The sequence below is a fragment of the Ambystoma mexicanum genome, chromosome 3p (genome assembly GCF_040938575.1).
Source record: "Ambystoma mexicanum isolate Mex_15411 chromosome 3p, UKY_AmexF1_1, whole genome shotgun sequence".
NCBI classification, from domain to species: Eukaryota; Metazoa; Chordata; class Amphibia; order Caudata; family Ambystomatidae; genus Ambystoma; species Ambystoma mexicanum.
This window is the reverse complement of record NC_090925.1, coordinates 989852425-989859089: the sequence shown is the minus strand read 5'-3', so window position 1 is coordinate 989859089 and position 6665 is coordinate 989852425.

Below are 6665 nucleotides of genomic sequence, written 5' to 3'. Positions count from 1 at the left end.
TGGACATTTGACTTTACAGACATCCAGACAGAGTCCTTAGTATCTCTGTTGAGGTAGGGCAACCCCTCAAAGTAAAATAGTAAGCTAGGCTTGTATTTTTCTTTGAATTTTATAAATAAAAGTATTTGCCAACAAACATACCACTACTGTGTCAGACTCTTACTTCTGCCCTTGAATGTTTTTTTTTTTATGGGCGTGATATTATCGGGACATAGCCATATTTGGTGTATGTGTGAACATGGAGGTTGGTCAATGATCGATGACGTCAAATTACGTCAAATTACGGAAAGGAACGTGGGCACATTCCAACAACCATTGCGAGAGCATGGGCCAAGTGAGAAGTGGCTTTAATAAGGGCGGGGGTGGATAAGGATGAGACAAGTGGAAGAGCCCACGGCCTCGTGAATGGTCACACACATATCTTGATTGCAGGAAGGGGTCTTCAAAAGGGAGCATGGTGACACCGGGTCTGGGGTGACCATGTGGCCAATGGTACCTAGAGGCCAGAACCCTTCGAGTTGTGAATGGTATATAGCACCTTGCAAGTGCATGGGCCTAGGTGAGAACTGCCTTTGATACGGGAGGGGTATGGATAACGATGAAGTGAGCGCAACAGGCTGGTCACCTTGTCAAAGGACGCAGAGATATGTTGATTGCAGGGAAGTGTTCTTCAAAGGGGAGCATGGAGACACCTGGTCTGTGGTGGTCATGTGGGCAATGGTCCATGGAGGACAGACCCCTTTGAGTTGCACATGGTATTCGGCAGCTTGTGCCTTCCCATCCAAACAACCCCATTGTGAGCTCATGGCCCAAGTGAGAACTGCTTTTGATACGGGAGGGGGTGAATAAGGATGAAGCAAGCAGAAGAGACGAGAACAGGGCCTATTCAATGGTCACATACATATCTTGATTGCAGGGAAGAGGGCTTCAAAGGGGAGCATGGAGACACCAGGTCTGGGGGGCCATGAGTTGTATATTGTATTCGGCACCTTGTGCTTCCCCATCCACCCAGCCCCCATGCATGCATGGCCCAAGTCAGAACTACCTTTGATACGGGAGGGGGATGGCTAAGGATGAGTGAGCGCCATAAGCCCAGCAATTTGTCAAAGGACACAGAGATATGTCAATTGCAGGGAAAGGGTCTTCAAAGGGGAGCATGGAGACACCGGGCTGAGGTGGCCATGTCACCAATGGTCCCTTGAAGTCAGACCCCTTTCAGTTGTACATGGTATTTGGCACCTTGTGCCTTTCCATCTACCCAGCCCCATTGCGAGCGCATGGGCCCAGGTGAGAACTGCCTTGGATGCAGGAGGGGATGTATAAGGCTGAAGCGAGTGCAATAGACCCGGCACCTTGTCAAAGGACACAGAGATATGTTGATTGCAAGGACGGGGTCTTTAAAGGGGAGTATGGAGACACCAGGTGTTAGGTGGGCAATTGCTGATAGATGCAAGAACACAATGGGCCTCATTATGAGTGTGCCGTTCCGGAAACAACTGTGCCGGTAAGCCTACTGGCACCGTTGTTTTCGGACCAGCACACTACAACTCTGCGGACGGGTGCCGTCCCGCCTGACAGGGTCAGACCTGGCGGGCAGAACGGCCCTCGCCCGCATAGTTTCACAGTAGCACTGGCACCATTATAAACGGTGCTGGTGCTTCCGTGGTCCCCATTCCCATGGAGTCCTATCAGACTCATTGGGAATGGGGATTTACAGAATTACTGGTGCCTGACTTTCTGGCTGACGGGATCGGAATACTGCGTGTTACCGGGAAGTCAGGCACCGGTAAAATTTGCAAGTCTGCCGGCAACCTGCCGGTTTTACTGGCACGGTGTTACATCCAGCCATGTTCGTGGCCGCTCTAAAGGCATTGGGAATTACAATGATGCCTTGTCTAGAAGGACTCACAGAAAGTATCAGCCTTTGTGGTGGCGTTGGCGGTTGTCAAGGTGACCTTTTTGTGCGTCGTCACGTCACCCAGTGACGCTCTGCAGTTCACGCGTTCGATCAGCTGATCGTTCCCGTAATCCCGCCTCCAGGAAGTTAAAAGCGAGCCTCGGCGTGGGAGTCACCGCTTCTGTTTAGCGTTACTATCTAATATCTATTCTTGATTCATATTCCTACAATTTTGACCTGGACCGCTCTTTGGACTTCCTCAGCTTACGTGTTTCTGGCCTTGACGAGAATCTCCAGCTACCCGGACCGTACATTGGACTCCTTTTTGCTTACCCACGGATCCTACGCTGCCAGCCTGTTGCCGAACTTGTTTGTTTTCCTTGGATTGTCTTCCGTGTGCTTACTTGCAACGCACTCCTGTGTTGTTTCCTGGCGTTCTTTCGCCTGTTGCTGGGTTACCACTCACCCAGTCATAAATAGCCTGCTACAACGTACCAGTAAGCCTTTTTTCTCTTCCTTATATTCGGTTTGGGGAAACGCTTAAATAACAGTGTACCAATTCATTCAAGCACTGTTCCTGAGTCAACCACATATTCGCATCTGTACTATTAAGCTCCACCTTGGTAAACTCCAATTGCTCTGTGTTACTTTTCTTGTACTGTTGCCTGATCATCAATTCCACTGCTACATATCTGATCCTGTTCTGGGCCGAATCCCTATTGGATAACAAGTGCATTTAAAGACGCAGTGCTGTGTGCACCCTCCCGTCTCTAGTGCGACCCTCGTTCCGCCCGGGATTTACCTTCCCAACGAACTCCCTGTTGATTGTTTTTTTGCTGTTGTGGCTTCTGGACCTTATTGGAGATATCCTATCCGCTCAGGTTGAGAATTAACTCCTTTCTACTGTCCAATTAGTTATAAGTATACAGTTCCTCTAGTTAAAATATTCCTTCTGTGTTTGATTAGGGGGCTCCAAATTTCCTAGTGGCGACAGCTTAGCATAAGGTACCTCTCTACAGTTTCTCTTGTACTTACTCAACATTTCTATACCCGGCAGTAACCTGCCCTGTTTTCCTTTAAAGCATTGGGTTGGCGGTGTGTGTTTCCCCCCTCTTTCGTTTGATCGGCTCCTCTGTCTGTTTGCCTCCAGCAGAGGGGCAAGTCATAATAAAGAGACTCCCTCAAGTTGAGGAGGCTAAGGTCCCGGGCTAGACCTAAGCTTCAATGTCAACAGGATGGTGGTCGATAGTCGGACTCAACACTCCAGGGGTTCCTATCAACGCCCCGGCCTGGGTGGTGAGTAACACACGGTTACCGCCGGACTTGTGATGAGGCCTATTGAGTTGTACATTCACTTACACTCTGTTGAACCTTCAGGCCCAAAACACAAACCAAACAAAAAGGCATTGAAAAAATCATAACTGTGTATTGATAAGGGAGAATTGTTTGGATACATTATGATCGAGTGAGAACGATATTGAAAATGTATCGATGGCAGTAATATTAATCAATGTAGCTCTTGATGGTATAGCATACTGTTTTTATTATTATACTTGGTGGTGTTGGTGACTTGGGCAGTCAATTTTATTTAGTTATCATATTACTTTATTGCTTTTAGTTTCTATTATTATTATAATTATTACAATTGTTCTTTTATAATTCACCAGAGATCGGTTTCCAAGTGCAGGATCAGGATTCAAACCTGTGTTGTGCTGCTCTTTCTTGCTTCCATGACAAATGCATTGCCCCTGAGCTATCCCCCCTCACCAATGAGTGTGATTGTCAAAGTGTGATGATTGTTAACATTCAATAAAAGAGATGTGTATTCCTAAATATAATCAAATGAAATCCAGAGTAGCTGAAGACAAGAAGTAACATGTGAAGAAATAATAAGAAATGCAATCGCTCTTATATGCATGTTCTAAGTATTATCTATTTTGACTTTAGGATTTGTGCCTTGTTGAATATTTTTGGGGAAAATATGAGAACACTTGGAAATCACAAGGAAAACTAAAAACTTGAAATGAAACACACTAAGTGGAAATAATTCGAAAATAAACAATAAAAAAATGGATGTATCTAATTTTGCAAAGTAAAATATTTTAATAAAATGTAAAAAAAATGTACATAAGGTTGATGGTTTATACACACTACAAATTATAAATCCCTTTTATTGTCTGGAGGCACCAGGACATTTTTAATGGATGGCTCAAATCACACAGGCAGGTATGACACTTCGAACGCGGAATCACAGTCTTCCATGAATCTACCAGTTAAACACTCGATGGAGTCACACCTGTACCATCTGTTTAAAAGATAGTTTTGTTGAATGAATCCAATGATTGAATTGATCTTGTTTGGTCTATCTTGTAAAATACAAGGCATTAGTAGGAATTCAAAAACATACTTGGAAGTAGTCAACGTACAATACTTTTGAAATAAGGATAATATAATAATGTAATTGCGCTTTTGAAAAAGAAAAGATAGGTAGGAAGATGTTTTTATTAGCTTGAAAGTAACTAAAATCTTATTGTTCACTCGCAAAATAGAAGATGGAATCATTTGGCATGAACAAAGAACAATACATTTTCCAATATATATATTGTGAGTGAACCCATGATATCATTATGGACTAGGAAAACAACATAAAAGACCATAGTGCAAGTTTGTCACAGAAAAAATGTATAGACACATGCTTACTCATTACTAGGAGCACGAGGGAGAACAGTTGCAGTAGGTTTGTGCATCTGCACCATCAGCATTCTCAACACGGATGTTGTAAGGCAGGATGCCCTGAAGTTATGCAGATGGGTAACGCGTAGTGGTGGAGTCTCTTCTTCGGCTATGTAGGCCAAGCAGCCAGAGTTTTCTAGGCAATAACTGTTGTCCACCAAAGTTGGCGTGACCTCACACTGAAGGCAGGTACACCAGGTACACCAAGTGGAAATGTCTTCCATGCAACAAGGCTACAGGATTCGTAGAGCGATCATCACGACTTTCACTCGATTCACCATGTTTTCGGCTACTTTCTCTCTCAACCATTTCCTCTTCGGTATAGTCTGGCTTGTAAATGTACGATTCAATGGAAGCCATAATTATTGAGGATTGAAGTAGAAAATCAACTTTGGGAGAAAAAAAATTATTAGTAATTTTGGAAAAATAATGAATTGATGTTTCATTTGAAAATGTCATGTGTAAGAAAATTATGAGAAGAAACAGACATGTTATAAAAAACCATAGTACAAAAACAACAGGAATTGGCCCAAAGTTGGAAAGTTCACATTGGACCATGAAAAAAAGAACTGATGTAAATATACCATGTAAATCTGATTTAGCAAAGACATGTGTCAATTATGTGATCGTTATTGAAATTGAAAGCGCTTATAGAGAAAAGCCATTAGAGCTAGTGTAAATACTTTTTTCAGTTCTATTCCTCGTAGTTGTTCGCAGCTGAACAGAGCAAAAAGAATCCGTGGAGGCACCGAATGAACTAGATGGACACAAAGGCAGCCGAAACTCTAATGTTGTTTTATCAGAAAGGGTTTGTTGATACTTATCGAGTAAAGAGACATCTTGGAAGTTCCATGGAGACATGTTAATAGATTGGGCACCGATGACGTTCGAATAAGATGTGCACTGGCTTTGTGACTAGGGGCATAAGCATCTAATGATGTCAGCTTGAGGGGCGGGTGTTATGATTTACTGCCACAAGGGCACATGAACTTAGTTCATGGGACATCGAGTGTGTGTGTACAGGTAGGTGTAATGCACCCGGACGTCTGCTGGAGCGGCGCTGGTCCCACTGGGACAGATTACTCCTGACACTGCATCGTACTGCGGGACTCGGCTGTACCTTGCCCATTCCAAGATGCTGATCGCTGGATGTCATGTAGGTTGCGTCGTGACGTCATGCGCACAACACAAGATGGCGATACCCTGTTGTCCAGGCACGCTCTACATCTCAGCCAGTTATAAGCAGGCAAGCTTCCTAGCTCGGCGCATCTCAATGCTTCCTTGTGGACGCTTCCTTCCCTGACTTCTGCTAATTTCCAGCCTATTCACTACCTCCAAGCCCTATTCCTCTCTCCTTCATCCTTGTGTTCCTTCCTTGAGCCTTCCTCCCAGCTTCTCATTCTAGTCCGGCCACGCCTTCATCCTCAGCATTCTACCAACAAGGTGCTGTCTTCTCGCCTGCATCCATTTCAGGGCCTGTCGAGCCCTCCACCCTCCCACACACATCTGGGCATCCAGTCCTGATTCATCCTACAACCTGCTTCCGAACTGCCAGAGGTTTTTCGACCCCGTAAGGGTTTTCCTTTGGCTGACTGTCTGGCGGTCACATGTTCTCCCATTTGTAAATCTCTGTGAGCATAATGGCTTCCAGTAGACACAGCAACACACGCTGGAGACCAAGTAATAATACTGGGTCACACAACCGCTCTCATATGGGGCCAAAGATGGGCACGTATTTATATCTGATTCACGACAATATGTTCAAGTATCCATAATATACCATACTTCTTAGAAAAAGGAAGATGAGTCTTTCTGATTCATATCAAAAATGATTTATCCATAGTAGTTCAAACAAAAAGCTATCACTAATAATCCTTAGTGAGGAAGCAGTTGCCACAATCCACATGTATTAGACTAAAAAAGCCAATGCATTTCGGAAATTATTTCCTTCATCAGGGCGAGTCTAATTATATAAGTCCAGCAAGCAAGTATATAACATAACAAATGCAAGTATGTAACATAAATTGATATAATG